This window comes from Euprymna scolopes, chromosome 14, assembly GCF_053919585.1.
Source record: "Euprymna scolopes isolate OS-2025 chromosome 14, ASM5391958v1, whole genome shotgun sequence".
NCBI lineage: Eukaryota > Metazoa > Mollusca > Cephalopoda > Sepiida > Sepiolidae > Euprymna > Euprymna scolopes.
Genome location: NC_136495.1, coordinates 36,155,593 through 36,175,294, shown reverse-complemented (window position 1 = coordinate 36,175,294; position 19,702 = coordinate 36,155,593). Strand labels below are relative to the sequence as shown.

The following is a 19,702-nucleotide window of genomic DNA, read 5'->3' as shown; positions in this document are numbered from 1 at the left end:
TACTTGTAATTATTTTTCTATTGGATCAGTACGTAATGTTTTCACCTGAAAAGTGTTTGTCTCAAAATCAACTATTTCTGCACAAACACCTGTAATAATGTTTTTACTAAAAATGGCAAGGCCAAATTTGACCAATCTGTCAAACCTTAGAAAAGCCAAATTTTTAAAACAATATAGCGACTTCGATTGTCGTACATTTAGTCTAATAAAAGATGTTGAAAAAAATAATAAAAATTAATTCTTTTTTTCGGGTTTTATTTCAGCCTTTAGGGTGTAAAAATGTGCTTTACATTAAAAAATAAAGTTTTTATAATTTTTTTGTCGGTCAAATAATTTACGCCGCTAAACTACACATTTGCCAAATCCCAACTTTAAGAATTTGGTAAAAAAAAAAAAAAAAAAATGAAATAAAATAAAATAAATGGAATTGCCACTCCAATAATGGAACTTTTGCAAAATTTTACTGAAAATAATGTGTTATGCAGTGCAACTGCACAGGCAAAACTTCTTGTGACAAGAAGCATTAGCAACAAGTGTTCTTGGACATATGCAATGTACAGACATGTTCAGCTTTCAAAAATGACAAATTACTCCCCCCCCCCAAAAAAAACGTGCTTTTTTTTTATATAGTATATTCAAGTTTAATTAAAGTTTTATGATATCTGTTTTAATTAAATTGTAAGGTTAAAGTACAGAATAGGCACAAAACACCCTTCCCTTTCCATGAATGGCTTTCTAAATGATAGCGTTTATTATTTCAGCAGAGATTGCAGTGGAGTGCAGTTTGGTACTAGTGCAAGTGCACTCCGAGTGCACTTGCACTAGTACCAAACTTTGTATCCAATTTTTTGTTTGAATTGAATATTTTTGGAAAGCATACTTGAAAACTTATACAAAGTCATCATCGAGTTGGAAACAAAGTAAAAAAAAAAAAAAAAAAAAATTACCCTAACCCCCTTTTTTAGTCGGGAATATTCACCGGTCATGTGAGAGAGATGGCCACAAAGTGGGTGTTCAATTTAGTAGAACGTTATAATTGAAAACTGATTCCCAATGATAAAAGTCATAATTTTAAAAAAAAATTTTTTATTTGAAAGTTAAGCTCATAATCGAAGAGATTAATGAACAAAAAAAAAAAAAAAAAAGAAAGAAAGAAAACCCGTCCGCCGAACTTTTTAAAAAATGTTTATAAGTTGTAAACATTCTTTTGTTGTTGGTTGTATTTGTTTACAGTTTCTTGCATATGTGTAACTTTCAAATTCGTTCAAGTGTAAGTCACATGTTTCTCTGGTTTCTTTTTATTGTTGTGATATGCGATAAGGAGGGGGGGGGGAAACCACGTGACAAAATGAGGGTCGGATTGTTTTCGCAAAATCACAATTAATTAAAACTTTTTGGGGGAATTGTAAAACTTAAAAGTTTTTCATCGACACAAACACACTTTTTAAAACCTTGATTTTAAAAACTTTTTTTTTCTTTCCTTTTATCAACTTTCAGCCCATATTCGTCTTCTTCACTTATTTCTTTTTGAAAGTGTTTATTATGGTTTGCGTTTTGACAAGTTTGGAAGTGATTTTTCATTAGAAACAAAAGTTTTCATCTATCTGACCGAACATTGAACAACGTGGATGATTGATCGATATATCAGTAAGTTTATCCTCCTTTTTTTATTATTTTTTAAATCATCATTTTTTTGTATTTTGTTTTATGTTTTCGGTATTTGAAATGAAACAGCAGATACAGATTTAAGTACTTACGTAGTCAGTAGCTCCGAGTATTGACGGAAAATCCGGCGTCAATCTCGAAAATGGCCGAAACGGTTTATGATTTGAAAGCCACTTTTTTTCTTTTTTTTTTAAATTTTTATTTTGGTAAATGTTTATTTTAACTGTAACACAACACTGACCATTCTAAGTAGTGTTTTATGGGTTATCGAGGCCGCTGAAAACGAATCTGGCACTTAAACCCGTCGCAAATTTACCGTTTGCATGGTATCTACCCCCTGAACCCTGGGACTATTTTGCGCCATTTCACCGCTTTCGTTAACATTTTTCTTACATGATGCGTTCGCATTGTAAAGTTACTTGGCACATCGCGGGGGAATCTTTAGCGGACATTTGGAATAACGTTTTGGTAAATGTTTACTTTAAACACCAACCAATAAAATTTGGTTCTATATAGGTTTTCGGGGTCGCTGATAACGAATTTGGGTACTAGTGCACTTATTGATCCGTAGGTACTTCCACGGCGATGTGTGAAACGTCAATAGTACACATTTTAATAGTGACGTCATCATTTCGTGTGTTTGTGTTAATTTCTATGGATAAGCGTTCCTGTTATAATTATTTATGGAGTTACTTTTTTTTTTTTTTTGCTATTGATAAAAAATATAAAACTTTTGTAAAACAAATACATTTTTATTAACGAACTACACAGACTAGAGTTAATAAAATAAATTTTAACGTCTCCTATTGACACATGTATTTAAAAATGTTCTTTACAAGCCTCCGTACATTTTTGAAAAAAAAGCGCCAACCATAATAACCACCCTCTATCAATTTAAATAATAAAATCAAAACGAATTTTTTTAAGGTTGATTTTGGATTTACAATTTTTATTATCTCAATAGTCTTATGTTCTTTTCTATGAATATATTTTTTTTATTATCGGAAACCTGTTATTAAAAAAGTCTATTTAAACTTCATATTGCGTAATATTTGAATTTAATATCATTTAAAGCTTTTTAAAAATAATTATTTTTTAGAATTGTTTTTTCTTTTTTTTTACTATTGTTGTAATTCGAATAATTATATTACCGAGAAAAAATTATCCAGAAAGTTTTTGTGTGTGTGTGTGTGTTTTAACATATGTCCAATTTTATTTACAACTTTGAGTTAAGTGAAATAACAGGGTTATATATATATATATATATATATATATATATATATATATATATATATATATATATATATATATATATATATATACTTCGGAGTAGTTTTTATTTAACAATCAGTGGTTATGTAAACGTGAGATTGTAGGTTTACAAAATATTACTGGCAGTAATATTCTATAAGTTATCCCATCTAAACGAGAATTGCTCGATATTCAAGATAGAGCAAATAAATTAAATTGTAATTCAATGAATTTCAAAAAACTCTCATTGAAATGAAATGAAGTGGTTGAGTTTCATATCAAAGAATTTTTATTATTCTAAGCAAGACAAAGAATGTTTTAGAAAGTTTATCTCCTTAACCTATAGGGTTTCGATGTCTACCATCTCATCAGAGGAGTGAAAATATTAGCAAATAGTTATAAAGGTATGCACCCTATTTGCTAAAGTCAGTGAGACATGGAAAGTCAAAGTGAAAACATTATATTTAAAAAGGATATGACTGTTTTTGTTGATCCAACTTGTTACCAAACAAGTTGGATCAACAAAAACACTCATATCCTTTTTCTACAAATACTCCTGCCACAGAACTTCTGATAAATATAATGTTTTCACTTTGACTTTCCATGTCTCACTGACTTTAGCAAATAGGGTGCATACCTTTATAACTATTTGCTAATATTTTCACTCCTCTGATGAGATGGTAGACATCGAAACCCTATAGGTTAAGGAGATAAACTTTCTAAAACATTCTTTGTCTTGCTTAGAATAATAAAAATTCTTTGATATGAAACTCAACCACTTCATTTCATTTCAATGAGAGTTTTTTGAAATTCATTGAATTACAATTTAAATATATATATATATATATATATATATATATATATAATCACGATTTTTTAATTATTTGCTCTTTTCAGCTTTAAAAAATGTTTTTATTTTGCTTAGTTTTCGGACCATGAAATATAGGGGGGGGTAGAACATTTAAAAAATATATTTCCGCTGATATATTTATCGAAACCTACTTTTAATATGTAAGTTTATTTAATAATGATTGAATATCGAAAATTTCAGGAAAATATTATTATTTGATTTTTACTAGATTTTTTAAACATGGGTGTGTGAACGGTTTAAAACACGTCACTATATAGGAACGTTGTTTTAAAGCGTCGATAATGTAAACACGATTTTCGTCTCGCATTTTCATTATTTTTGTATGCTGTAAAATTTTTTTTTTTAAATATTAGCAGATTATTTGAAGCTTTTTCTATTACATGGTAAAAAAGTTAGGATGATAATATTAAATTAAATTACATCGTGTTACATATGGGGGGGTTACAACTGTGGCGCGCGTTGGAGGTACCTATTGATCCGTACTGAAATAATAACGTTATTTCGAAAGCCATTCTTAACATGGGGAGTGTGTTTTGTAGCTATTCTGTACTTTAACTTCACAATTTAATAAAAACAGACATCATAAAACTTTAATTAAACTTGAAAATACTATTTAAAAAATAGCGCGGCGGATCAATAAATGCATTAGCACCCGAATCTGATATTCAAACCCGTCGCAAATTTACTGTTTGCATGGTATTAACCCCTGAATCCTCGCACTATTTTGTATCATCTCACCGCCTTCGTTTTATGCTATTTTTACATGTGTTTGCGCGTGCACGCGCATAGTAAAGTGACTTATCACATCGTGAAGAATTTTTAGTAGACATTTGAAATACCAAGAAAGTTTTCAAAAACAAAGAAATGTGGTTCATTTTTCTGTGTTACGTAGTTTTTGATGCTTTTTAATTTAAATTTTGTCTGGAGCGATTTCCATAAAAAAGTAGGTACACAATAAAAGTTTTTTTTTTTTTTTTTTTTCATTTTTATTTATCGTCACAAGTGCCAATAATCTGAATAAGTACCAACAAAATTAATTTTAGCAGAGTCAGTTTTCATGGTGCTTATGCATTTTTTTTTGTACCGCGCTATTTTTAAATAGTTTTTCAGGTTAAATTCAAGTGTCACAATATGTTTTTATTATTATTATTATTATTATTATTATTATTATTATTTTATTAAATAGTTAGGTGGAAACACAGAACAGTTACAAAACACTCCCCCCTCCTCCAATGCATGAAGCCACTGAATGTAAGGAGCTAAAAAAATAAAGATAAAAAATAGAATACTACTTCAAGATTAAAAACTTGCCAATGATAAACTATTAGATGGGATGGAATCTGGACCAGAAAACAGCAATTCTTTCCTTTGTCAGAAACATCGCTCATGGAATGTGAGAACTCAAGGATAAAATAAGGGAAACGAGAGTAATTTGTTTTTCGAAAAAAAAAAAATAGCAAACAAAAAACTATTTGATCAATTTTTGTGATTTTTTGGAATATACCATCTTCATTCCATGAGCCGTGAAAATGGTATATTCCAAAAATTTTGTTATTTTATTTTCATTTTTTTTCGAAAAACAAATTGCTGTATTATTATTTATTTATTTATTTTTTTTTTTTTTTTACGATAAGTGAAGGCCGGATCCATTTTAATATTCTTCAAATTTTGTTTTTAACTTATGTAAAGTGACTGGAAAATATAAATATCAGAGTACCCTGGCTAAATCACTGCTAAAAAATCGTCCGCGTATAGCAAACTTAAACACCGAACCGGAACTCAAAAACAAAAGGAAACGAAATTTATTTTTATTATTACCAGACAAAGATATATTTCTCCTATTAGTAATTCATTCTTACTAAAATAATATTTTGTTATCTTTCTAACTAAAATGAAATAAAATTGTTAATTCTTTTATTTTTACATGCGTACCTGCTAAAAATGTGTTTTTTTTTTTTCCATGCGTACCTATTTTATCCTGTTATTGTTTTAGTAAGAACGAATAACTATTTTGTTATCTTTCTTATTAAAATGAAATAAAACAAAAGTAAATATATCTAAAGATCATATTTAAGCATATTTTACGACCAGGCAATGCCAGGCAGCCAGCTAGTACATATGTAACCCATATAAGACATTGTGTGTATAATATATATATTACTAGCCGGACCCATAACTGGCATTGCCCAATGGAAGTATGACACAAAGCCAGAACAGATTCGTTAAAGGACCCCCCCCCCCCGAAAACAAATTAGCTAAAATTAGCACATTCCATATTCCGCATAAGTATAAGAACATATGTTTATCGATACAGCAAATCAGGATTGCGTAGAATGAAGAATAGAGTGCTCCTCATTTTACTTAGGCTTGGAACAAAACACAACATTGGTCATGGCCGCTTTTCAGCGACGATTATGGGCAGTGAATGATAGTTGTTAAGGCGGCCAGTGTCCACCAGTCACAACAGCTAAATGCCAATATCCACAAGTAACCACCTCAAAACAGCAGTAACCGACTCAAAACAGAAGTGCCCACCATTGCCTACAAGTGCACGCCAGTGCCATGAAGTGACAGTAGCCAACTTAAAAGAGCAAGGACCACCATGGATGACAGTTATCATCACTCAATGACAGTGCCCAACAATTGAAGACAGGCAATTTCCCTAACAGTTCCAACCAGTGCCCACCCCTGATAATTACTAATTGCGCGGAAATTTCTTTAAAATGTTATCTTTTATAGAAATGCAAATCTGTTTAACAGAAAAACGTCTCGCTAATGCGCTGAGCTGACTAAAGTATTCTCTTAAAAATAGAAAACTTTTTCTGCTTTCGTCTTACTAGATTAGTCATTTTTTATTCTGAGTTTGCCAATTTAAAAATATATTCCCAAGTTTTCAAATTTGATTTCCAAACAAAACTATTTTGCTGTTTTTAACGCTTTTAGTACAATGTACTAACAGCATTAAAAAACAACAAAATGTACTAAGTACATGCGTTTAACTTCTTACTTTTACTTAAGGTAGAATTGTGTTTTTTAGTGGTCAAAAACAAAAAAACAAATATATAACAAATAAAAGGTACTTGTGCACTTATGCTACCATGCTGAAATAATAACGTTTTTATTTAGAAACCCATTCTTAACATGGGGAAGGAAGGGTGTTTTGTTAAACATTCTATACTTTTACCCAACAATTAATAAAAAAGATATTGTGAAACTTGAATGTATTTTTAACTCATTGTCAAGACCATTTTTTTCGAATCTGTAAAGCAAACCTTTTTTTTTTTTTTTTTTTTTTTTTTTTTACTGAGGATATCTAAATAATAATAATAATAATAATTAGGTGGTTCGATAAAGAATTTCATTGTGATGCATTTTGTAAATTTTTATCTTGTTTCCACCTTTACATTTTTCTTTAAAATGACTACTTTTTAAAGTTTTCGGGTATGCTGAAAACAAATATCGCATTTACATTTTCCGCAAATAAGTAGCTTTCCGGATATTAAGCAATGTAATTTCTTACATTATTGTTGGTGGCCATCTTAGTACGTGCGTTTGTGCATAGTTTCTCGGGGTTGCGTCTGCGTGCTTGCACGTACCAAGATGGCCACCAGCGATAACATAAGTAATGACATTGCTTAATATCTGGAAAACTACTTATTTACAGAAATTTAAATGTGATATGCATAATTTAGCCCACTTTTTCTAAAGAAAAATGTCCACGGAAAAGCCTAAATTTTTGCACTTAAAATTCTCATAACTTTTGAACTACTGATGGTATTTGCATAATTCAAACGGTTTTAAGCATCTTTTCCATAGCTCTTTTCACGCAGGTTGATAAAATAACAATTATCTAAAAAGAAAAAATCAACTTGTAATAGTTATGCATATAATAATGCTCTAAAATAGTGGTTATATAAATACTTAAATTGAGTATAATAACAACACTGATAGGAAAAATAAATGTCAGAAAATTATTTGGTATACCCCTCCATTTAACTTACTAGATAAATAAAAAAATTAGGCATGTGTTACTTCGTCTTTTAAATCGGCACTTCCTGGTAAATTATCATTCACATCAAATATTTAATAAAAAAGACCATTTCTCTTAATTATAGTTGTACAAAACTAAGATAATGAAGTCATAATTAAACAGTCCTGATAATATGCATAATATGAAAAGAATAATACGAAAAGAGTAATACGAAAAGAAATGATTGCAGTTGCACATTACAAGAAAAACTGAAAGTGCAGTTAGGAATTGAGTCCCCAGTAAATAGTCTAGTAAAACAGTACATCAGATGTACTTGTACTTAATATAAGGCTAGATATAGAAACCTTTAAAAAAAATCCTTTATTAACCCAGAAAGGAGCAGGGTAATCTCTCTATCCAAACACATATTGTCCCTTAAGGAACATAAAATAGTACTTATGAGATAAAAGGAAAGCTTCATCCCAATGCTATAGATTTCATACCTGTTTCTTTAATTTATTGAATTAAAAATATGAAATAGATGGTAATTGTAAACATATCAAACAATTTATTCTGGATAAATATGATAAATCTAATAAATTTTCCATAGCATGAAGTTTTCAGTAGAATTAAATAATCTGATTAAGTATACATTTTTTTAAATAGGAGTAATTAAATTAAGTTAAATACCTTTTGGTAAGTAGTTGAGTTAAGACTAGTTGTGATGTGACGCCTTTATTCAGTCTCAAGAGACAATGAATACCCCCTGTAAGGGTAGCTGTATGTGTAATTGTGAGGCAAAGGTTGCACCATCACCAACTACACTGCTCTTGAATCGGCACTGCTTGAGTCCAGTAGAAAGGAGAAGTGATAGATGACTGGAAACAATGCCGAGATAAGCGGAATGCACATACAGCACCTGTAATTCTCAAATGGTCACCGATCTTAGTACTGACCAGGCTCAATGTTGCTTAACTTTAGTGATCTGACAGGAACCAGTGTGTCAGTATGAATTATGCCATATAAGGTTAGTTAGTAATGAAATATTAACAAACAAGTGAATTAATGATGCGTAATATTTTTACGTGGTTATGCTCTTAGTCACAAACTAGTAAGGCGTGTTTATATTTGTGTGTGTATGTACGTACTTGAAATGTTATGTGTATGTACATGTATAGGTAGGAGCTTATGTATGCATTTGTTTATATGCATTTATATACCATCTTTCTCTAGGTAAAGTTATATTATATCTATTCTGGACAAATACTATACTAATCATGATTTTATGTGGGTATATGTATACTTATCCATTTGTATTACGAGTGTGTGTGTGTGTATCTATGTTTGCATAACTACTTGTGCACATTTCAACAGTTCATTCGTAAGCATTTCTTTTTGGTTTCATGATAGAGAATTGATATCTATAGTGAATACTTATTAAATCTTAAATAAAATATTTCATGTATAGTAATGAACATTAAGCTATGCTTAAATTTATTTTGTTATATACTAGCAGGGAGACCCGACGTTGCCCAGAATTGAATGATAATCAATGAATGTTTCATGCTCCCATATTGATTGCCTGCTTTAGTTTGGGACCTATTGTGGTGCGCTGGGAGGAAGCTTCTCATGCCTCCCCACAGTGACTTACTCCACAATACATTATAGTCTACATTGCAATATAAAGAACTGCTGTTGATTTTATAAAATTATTTTTATGACGGTTTGAATTAAAGTTTAAAATGCAAAAGTCAAGTATCATTGGTTCAATTGTCCTCTAAACAGAAACATTCATTTCGAAAGTGCCCCTGTCATATCAAAGAACCTACTGTTGATTTTATATGTTGGGTCTTTATGTTTGTGTGGTAATAAAACTTCTCAAATGCACTCATGATGTTAGGCTGTATAACTTTGCATTAACTTTCGTCAAAATCACCTATTCCTTCTTTCATTGGATTTTTCGATTATCAATACTTATCAAAAACATTCCGATACAAAACCTATCTAAGAACACTGCCAGATACATAAAGTGCATTTGTGCTAAATTTCATAAAAAATCGGCCCAGTCGTTTCAGAGTTCATAGGGAACACACACATACACAGAAAGTTCCTTTTATATAATAGTAGATATGTGTGTGTGTGCATATTTTCTTAAAAAAAAAAAAAAAAACTAATTGAAATGTGGGTCTTATTGTGAAATTTGGTATAAAAAGATCTTTCTTTTCTATTTCTTATTTTTTTCTTTGGCCAGTAATTAATGCGCGAGTAGTCTGTGACTAGTTTTTGAATCACCTATGTTAGAAGCAAGGGTAGACGGAATGGGATGTTGGTTGTGTACATCTGACAAATATATTAGTGAGATAGGAAGGGTGACATGTTTTAATTGGTGCCGGTTTGCCGAATGTCATCTCTGCAAATAACCTTTTTAAATCAATTTTATTTTTATTTATTTTTTATGTTTTATTCTATTTTCTATTTTTAACTTTTTGTTTTGCATTAGTCTTTCTTTAATTATTTTGTCATTGTAGAACTGTCTGATGACACCATTAATTATTAATGTAGATTAAAAAAAAAAAATTTCTTTTACTCTAAACAAGGTATATTGCCACTTGGAATGTAAGGGGATATTATTTGAGATCGTCTGTAACAGGAGATCGGAGAGTTGAGCAGCAAGATATCTGTTCACATTACATTTAAATTTCTGTTAGTACAGCCAGGGAAACCTGAAAGTGAATTTGAATGTCTAGCACCCAAGGGCAAAAACAGTCAAAAGGCTTCCCAGCATCTAGGGACTTCAACAGTTAAAGGGTGTGATTTTTCTACTTGTCAGGTCGGTCTGGGCTATGTACGTCATGGGGACACAAGTGCTATGAGCTTATCAGAGCACATTCCATCAAAGTATTTGTAAAACAAGAACAGGGAAGCAACATTGCAGCGATGGGACAGAGGTTGGAGCTTGGCCGATAGTGCAGGAGATTTGAGATTTATACCATTTTTTGATCTGTGTAGGGATTTTCTGATGTTTATATAATTTTAGTATATATATATGTGTGTGTGTGTGTGTGTAATCATGTACTGTTTTACTTATATAGTTCAAATGTTCTTGATAAGATTCGCTACTTTCATAACAGGTGTGATATGAACAATGTCAGATAATGTAGATTACTCAACAGTGTTTACGTTAAAACGATTATCTTTATAAGGAGTTTATCATCATACGAAATAATAAAACTATGATAAGAGAGGGTGGAGATGACAGAATGTCGAAAATAATGAATAAACAGTTACATGTTTGAAATACAATCTTTCGTGGGGTTCTGCATGTCAACGTTTCATGTTGAATTATTATTGTTTATTTACTAGTTATAAAATATTTTCTTGAAATAAAATATACAATGACGTATATTTTGTCAAAATCTACCAGAATGCACTAACTTCCTGTTTCTAAAAAACGTTCATCTGATATAGTGATGTGACGATTCCAATATTTTTTCCCCGATTCTGCTACAATTACCGATCCTGTTCAACATTTCCGATTCCAATACAGTTAATTCTTTCCAAATCTCTAGTGATAGAGTTGCTTTTTTTTTTTTTTTTAATTTTCAGTAAAAAATCGGATAATATGTACATATATTTTCGCACAAGTAAAAGTACAGTGGGGAAGAGTCGTGTATTACACGAATCAATTTTTATAACTATCTGTTTCTTTGATATTATCTGCGTAATTGATTGAAAATAATGATTTGATGAAATTGTGCGCTTTACATCTATATTTTTCATTCAAACCAATTTTACCAATTTATCCACTTGTACCATTTTACCTGTGTCGTTTTGTTTTGGAATACAGTGTCTTTTTTTTTTTCGCTTCTGGAGAGCATCCCCCCCCCCTCAAAAAAAAAAAAAGAAAACGAACAATATTTTTTCTTTATGAGGTTGCAAAACGCGTGTAAGACAGTAATTCTGATTCTTCGTTGAACATTTTTTCTTTTTCTTTAACAAAAACCAACCGAAACTTCCATAAGGAAAGTTTCTTTCCGAGAACAAGATACCACAAACTGCTTCCCAAATGACTACAGTATGGTCGTCTTCAAGTCTAATGTGAACAAATACTTGATGAACTACCCTCTTGGATAATCAATTTCTCTGAAGTAATAGTTTGTCCATTCCACACCCACGGATTCAATTCCTCTTGTGGTGGCGTTCATCATTCAACTAAAAACCTCTTTAACCGTTATCTCAAGTGGCCCCTAACAACTAACTATTTGCAAATACGTCTTTTTCTTTAGGTTTCAACTGAGCTCCAATCTATGCCCCCCCCCCTCGCCAATCCTTCACAAAAAACACTGGTCTAACCAAAATCACTCCCAATAAATTTCCCCACTCTTTATTGTTGCCTAAACCTAAATACGGATTCCATGAACAAAGCTTCTTCCCTAGACTACCCGCCTGTGGAACTCTGTTCTGCTGGTCTGCTTTCTAGCTGACTACAATATCATTATCTTCAAGTCTAATGTAAACAAATTCTTGTTCAGCCGTCTCCATAAATGATCTAATTATACCAAATTACTTTTACAAACGATTATTATGCAACTGTCCAAATGACTGCAATACACACATTAATCCTTATCCTCAAGTGGTGTATGGGCCTTGGTATGTGGTGCCCCTTTGTAAAAACGAAAACAAAAAAGTCTTCTTGTTCCACTACTTAATAAAGTAGTTATTTTCTTTGTCTTATCCTTCTTTTTTTGTGTGATTAATTATAATTATTAGGGAGTAGATCCACGTACAGAAGTGTCGCCATCTTTGAAAGTTAAGTCAAGAAGTTCCAGCAGATTTTTGTTTTAATTTAGAGTCAATTAAAATATGAATTTTTAGCATAAAACTGGCATTCAATTTTTTTAATGCCCGAAATCGTTCACTTCAATAGTTCAGAAATTTAAAAATCTGTGTTATACCCTTAGTCTGTCTGCTTGTCTGTCTGTCTGTTCCACTTTTTTTTTTTTTAAACTACGAGGCCGATTTGGCTGAAATTTTGTGGATCTTTATAAGGTGCAACAGATTAAGTATTTTGGTATCCGTTTGATGCACAGTTAGAGATTTATTAGGGATTAGTATTCAATGCAAAAAAAATGAGCACAAATTAAACCGTATTCAATTATCAATTTGGCATAAATCCTTCATCCTAAGTCAACGGGCTATAACTTTTTGCCTGTTTTTAATGGGCTAAAATGTTTAATAATCTTATCTCAAACATTCTGAATTAAGAAAAAGACAAAAAATGTCTAATTCTATGTTGTCTTGCTTGCTTCTCACTGCACACACTCAATCTTTACATTAATGCTTTAGATGGTGGGAGGAAGAGCGAATTACATAGATAAAAAGCAAATAATAATAATAAAAGTGGTGGGAGAAATGTTCTCCTCCTCCATTTTATTGTCTTATTTCCTTTGGTCAAGAGTCTGCCATTTTCCAACAGCTCGCAATTTCAGCCTCCAAGCTCAGTAGTCTTTAGGATTGATTCTGTTTAAATTCCACTGTCTAAGATCCTTGTTGATAGGTTGCATCCAATTTTTCTTGGATCATCCAACTTTTGGCCTTTCAGCTCAACGTCTCTGCATTTTCTTATCCAAAAGTTGCTCTTCTTAACATGGCCAAATCAATGTAGCTGATTGATCGCCAGGTTAATTGTTTTGTTTTATGGCATATCAACCTTTTTAGGTTTATTTAATACCGAATTGAGTCATTTTGGTAAAAATTATTGTGTTTCAATTTAAAATTTTTTTTTTATATCTTCATATATTTATACATACTGTTTTGTTTGGTATTACGAACTATCAACCCTTCTCGGGTTATTAAATACCGAATCTGGTAATTTTGGAAAAAAGTTTTTATGCTCAGTTATTTTTATATCTTCATATATTTATTCATGGTGTTTAGTTTAGTTGTTTTGTAGTGGAAAATTGTTGTTCTTGCTTTTTGGCTTTGCAAAACATGATTGAGTTTTACAAAGGAAAAGAAAAAACAATAACATAACTGTTTGGTGTATTTTAAATCGGAAAGATGGTATCTTCAGACAGTCTGATCTGGTAGCTCCAGGATGACCGTCAGAAGTTCAAAATTTGTTATATTCAGCTTCACCAGCAGCATATTAGAGTTAGCTACTTAAAAAGAATTCTTTTTTTACTTGGGAGTCACCAATAACAAAGACATTTCTTTTATGTGCTTCCAACTATAAAAACAAAAGATAAAATATATATTTTGTTTACAAACCACAAACATGTTAATTTTCTCCACAAATTAGAAAAACACAAATAACAAAAGCTATTTTTATGATATACAATTTTTTTATTATTTTTTTCTTCAGTAGAAGTCAGATAATTATTGCTGACTCCAACTTCTAAAATAATGAAGTTACTCTGACCTCATAACCTTGATCTTTACCTATTTCACCACCACTCCAATTACCACATAGTTGACTCTGTGAAACACATTGGTTATAGTTAAGATTGTCTGCTCTTTTTGGACTTCCGGTTTTTGTGGGACAACGGTAACAAGCAAGATATGGTCACTTCTGATTAATGATTATCTCCCTCTCAGATAACTTGAAAGCCATTCGCACTTTCCTCATGTTAAGAATGACTTTGACCATGTCTAATTCTCCAGCAATGGACAGCATAAACCGGAAGTTTAAAAGAGTAGACAATCTTGATTATAACTAATACATCTGATTTGCAATGGACATCAGTAAGTAGCCCCTTCCCATATTCATTTCAGATAATAGGTTTGTGTTATTGACAAGCAAGGTACGGTCCTTTCTAATCAATATCTTCCTCTCGGATAGGTCCTGGATATGACCTTAAACGATATTCGATGGTGAAGCCCCAGCTTGCGGGCTTTGGAGAGTGTGGAACAAAGCTTTAATTGCCATTGCTCCCAGGTTCACTGACCCGGAGTGGTAGTACTTGTTAGGGTCCCAACTATGGGTTTAATAGAAACCGACTTGAAAAAAACAAATATATTCTATTAAAAAAATTTTCTTCAAAATTACTGGATTCGGCATTAAATAACCCGAAAAGGGTTGATATGCTATAAAACAAAAACAACCAATCAATCCTCTCAGATAATACGACCCCTTCCCACTTTCCCCATGTTAAAAATGACTTTCTTGTCTGCTTGATCAGCCAAATAAACATTAGAAACCGGAAGTTAAAAAGAGTAGACAATCTTGATGATAACCAACACATCTTATCTACAATGAACGTCAGTAAGGAGCTTTTTCTTGTAATCTGTCAGATAATAATTTTGCATTTTCCTAGTCCCACTTCCTAGGTTTATGTAAACGATTATATAAACAATGTTAAGTGGTTTTATAAACACTTGTTTATTGAAGGTCAAAAAGAAGAGTATATTGAACAGCAACTATTATTTTATAAACTACTAGTAGTTCAGTCCGGCTTTGCTCGGGCCCTATCTACTGTTCATAACTTTATGTGCATATATATATATTAAAAAGTTTGACTCATGTCCAGGTAACCTACATCTGAAATTTCAAGTATTTAGACCCATAATTGGCGGAGGAATTTGGTAGAATCTGCAAAGATCAACTCTTTCAACTTAGACCTTTTGGCAGCCAAAATTTCGCCCAAAAACTGATTAAAATGCTTGCCGCATGTCTGAATATCCTTTATGTATAAATTTCAAATGTTTAGACCCAAAATTGGCTGAGTAGTTTACTAGACTGCAAAGGTCAAATCTTTTGAAGTTTGACCCCTTGGCAGCTCAAATTTTCGATCCAAACCGATTAAAAAGCTTGCCCTATCTCTGACTACCCTTTATGTAAAATTTAATGTTTAGACCAGAAATTGGCTGAGTAATTTGGTAAAACCGCAGAGGTCAAATTTTTTTAACATTTATATTTTGAGGCTCAAATCAAATTAAAAGGTTTGATCCATGTTCAAGTAACCTACATTTAAAATTTCAATGTTTAGACCCAAAATTGGCGGAGGAGTTTGGTAGTTTTCAAAGGTCAAATCGTTGAACTTTGACTCCTTCACAGCCAAATTTCTAGCTGAAAACTGATTAAAAAGATTTTCCCAAATCTCAATATTCATCATGTCAAATCTCGAGTCTAGATCGAAAATTGACAGTTATTTGGTAGGGAAATGTGTGTGTGTGTGTGTGTGTGTGTACACACACACACACACACATTTTCACTTTTATAGATATATAGATTTTTTAAAATCATTTGGGATGAGATTTCATAATGTGTATATTAATTTTTTGTGGACTGTTATTCTCATCTTCATAGTTCTTGTTTCACCATGTTTTGGCCAATTCATCCTTTTGTTTGAGAATTTTATTTTTTAATCCTAGCAGCCATCAAGCTGTGCCAGGAGGCAGGGTGGGGTTTGGCCCTTTTTTGCCTTTAAGTAGAATGCCTACACTTCTTGACCTGGTGTGACTGGCATCATCATCATCATTACTTTCCAGCACTCACTTTCCTTGCCTTGTCAGGAGCGAGGGGGTGAGGGAAGAAGGGCTCTTTGCCCAATTTACATTAGTTTGAGTTTCACAGGATCTCTGGGCAAGACGCGAGCTGACCGTAACTATGTCAAAAAAAGTTTTGACATTAAACATTGTTCTGAAATTTTTTTCCTTTAAATAAAGACGTTACAATTTTGTTCCCAGTTAATTACAAGGCAACAAGGCCTTATCAACTGGGAAACTATTAGTCTCAAAGGACTAAAAGAAGACCCAGTTGATATATTTCTGTAAGAAACAAATTAAATTTGCCAGCCTGTCAGACAAAATGAGCAGATTATCGGCACACATGTTCTCCGGGAATGTAACTGAAGGAAAGAGATTGTTTTGGAAGTTCAACCGAAATTCCCTTCTCATTAGGACATTTTTATTTTAAAAGAAAAAAAAAATATTAGAACCAGAAGGTTCTAGAAGATTGAAAGAGTGCCTCTCAAAGAAAACGACTGAAAGAAAAATAACATTTTTAAAGACACTTTTTGCATGTTTCTTTCCTTTTCAGTGTTTTTCTGTATCAAGTAAGACTGTTTTTTTTTTTTGTTTTTTTTTTCGTATCATTATTTTAAAAGGGACAATGAATATTTTTCTGTTTTAATTTGTTACTATCGTTTGGATGATAAATTTAACTTTGTCGTTCCAGGCGATAGAATTAATTCTAGAATTAGTCTCTCATTAGAGACTCCTTTTTTTGTTTGTTCTATTTAAAAAAAAATTTTTTTTTTATCTTTTTGCAATTTGTAGTGCAATTAATTTTTAACCCTTGCTTTCGGGAATAAAAGCAACTAGCATTTTATTTCTTTTAGATTTTTCTTCCCTTTTTGTTCATTGTTAGTTTGCTTTTATTCATGAGATTTTGCTGTATTTTTATCCCATTTTTTTAATATGTTACACCAAAAATGTATTTTGGTAACGACACTATAAAATATGCCACTGGCCTTCTTCTCATGGTGAAACAACAACTATGGAGATGAGGATAACAGTCCGCAAAAAAGAAAAATCACTACTATATATTAGGTACAATATAATATTCAATAGAGAATTGGCTTAGTAATAATACGAAATTTACATAAATCAAAATATATTTAAGCATATTTTACGACCCAGCAGAGTAGGATACCCTCCACTAGTTTAATAATATTTGTTAATGATAATATAAATTAACATTTAATGATAAACAGCAGTATAAAACTACTTTTAATGCTTTTTTTTATGCATAGGAGTCATCACTTATCAAGGCTTGGAGGCCACTCGAGGTTAAGGGCTAATAATGCGACAATATCGTAGTAATTGTTAGTAGTGGAAATTTGATAAATTGGATTACTTAAGGGGACGGCTCATGAAGAACTTGTTCACATTGGACTTGGAGATGACCAAATTGTAGTCAGCTGGAAAGCAGGCAAATGGAAAAGAGTTCCACAAGCGTGCAGTTCTAAGAAAGAATCTGCGCTTAGGTTTAGGCACAGATAAAGAGTGGGGGAAATTATTGATAGTGTTTTTCGTGAAACTCTTGCCATGAAAATAATGATAAAGCAGAGACAGGCTCGCAATGTCTCTTCTGTGGGCAAGAGGTTGCAGAGAAGAGAAAAGGGCATTCCCCACTAGGCTACGAAGTCTATTTTGAACTCTGTCAAGGTAGGATGAGGTCTTTCTAGCAGCTCCTGCCCATAATGGCAACAGTACTCAATTCCTGGACGTGGCTGGCTCTTATAGAGTACTGTTTTAAAAAAAAAGTAAAATGTACACACGCACACAATCTATAATATAAATCTCATCTGTTTGTTTAAATGTATGTATGTTTGTGTGTCTCACAAAAACTTTCAACATAGGCGACAGAGATTAGTATCATTTCAAAGCTCGACGCTTTGGCTGAGAAATATCGAAAAATTGGCCAAAAACATTAATTCCTTCACCCTCAACTGGGCCCTTTTCTACAGGGAGGGTCACTTTTTTCTCCGATATTTTTGAAAGTCATTGCCTCTTTTCGATTGTCTAACCTTAATTTAAACCTACGTCACTTCCGGTTTGGTGATGGGTGCAACAACTAACGTGTCACTTTTTTTTTTTCCACTTTCTTGTCCTCCTTCGCAGTACAGGTTCGAGCCTGCTTATTACTATTTGTTTTTTGCTTAACCAACACCCATACACGCTTACATACACCTTCACTTTCTTTTTCGCTTTCGCGTCACAGGTTTGAGCCTGCCTGCCTGCCTACAATTTTTTTTTTTTTTTTTTTTGCTCAACACACAACTACAAACACCCAGGCAACGCCGAGCACCCAGGCTAGTATATGTATATTATATAAGCATCTCTTTTTGGGTAGAACACTTTTGTTAAATTATATCACCTGCTACTGATGCAAAGCTGTTTGTAAATTAAAAACAAACACATAAAGCACTTTAAAAGTGGCAGTCAATGTTTATAAATAAAAACTTTGGATATATGATTTGGTCTAAGGCAGAAGTTCTCAACCCAGGGTAAATTTATCCCTAGGGGCTAAAAAATATAGTCGGGTGTAAATAATTGAAGTACCGGATAATTTAAAAATAATTATTTCTTTTCAGATTGTGTCATGTTTACAAAACGTAAGACAAATTAACTTCATAATTTTCTAGTTGGAAAAATGTTTGATTTTTTTTTTCTTTTTGTGATATGAATGTATAAAACTATTTTTATCAAAACCGGAAGTCTTAAACAATAAAAATGTTTTGTTTTTTTTATCTTGTTTTTCTCTGTGTATGATGGCTACGTATTTTTTTGTATGGGAATAGGGGGGAAATGGAGAAATACATAAAACCGAAAGGGTCAATGATGAAAGGTTGAGAATGGCCGGTCTGGATATAGAACTATTGACCATCAACTAAATGGTTGTAGGATCGATTCCTGGCTTGTGATGGGTGCTAGCACTGAAGAGCTGTGAGACAGCAAAACAGTCTGTCTGTAAATAACTATATCTACAATTATATAAATACAACGTTGTGTGTGTGTGCGCGAGTTCGTTCCTTATTGACTCCGAAACATCTGGACAGGTTTTCTTTAAAATTTACAGAACTTTAGTGTATACGTCTGGGAGTGATCTTAGTTAAGTTTTATCTTGGAATACCCCCGATAATTAACAATAATTGAAACCATTATTTTATCTCTCATCGGTAAAGCCATTTTTTCCATGTCATTGCTTAGTAACAATGATAGAACAATGGGCTGTGAAAATTCTACTGTGTGTAAGTTGATAGCATGTTTTTTTTTTTCTTTTTCTTTTTTTGCATGACGTGGTCTGTAAGTTCAAACTTCGCACGTAAATTTCTTTTTTTTTTTTTCATTACCCGCAGAGAATTTTATAAGACTTGAAAATTTATGTGTTTTTTAGCACTGCAACTGTTTCTGGTTTTGAACGTCCATTGAACAAGCAA

At 32.1% G+C, this 19,702-nt stretch overlaps 2 protein-coding genes across 6 annotated transcripts in view; one reads left to right on the top strand and one right to left on the bottom strand.

Annotated features, from left to right (window-relative positions):
• Positions 1-19,702, bottom strand: part of LOC145292949 (nucleosome assembly protein 1-like 1) — a 140,334-nt gene that overhangs the window by 84,332 nt on the left and 36,300 nt on the right. The window contains exon 1 of one of the 4 annotated variants that reach the window (XM_080139149.1): positions 1,758-1,866. The exons of 2 other annotated variants lie outside the window; for them this stretch is intronic. The gene's annotated coding sequence lies outside the window, so the exon portion shown is untranslated. Of the gene's footprint in view, positions 1-1,757; positions 1,867-19,702 lie in introns of those variants that run through there. One more of the 4 variants, XM_080139146.1, reaches the window with a different exon arrangement.
• Positions 1,135-19,702, top strand: part of LOC145292948 (uncharacterized) — a 99,558-nt gene continuing 80,990 nt past the window's right edge. Inside the window, exon 1 of one of the 2 annotated variants that reach the window (XM_080139142.1) lies at positions 1,135-1,270. The gene's annotated coding sequence lies outside the window, so the exon portion shown is untranslated. Of the gene's footprint in view, positions 1,271-1,306; positions 1,648-19,702 lie in introns of those variants that run through there. The other variant, XM_080139140.1, reaches the window with a different exon arrangement.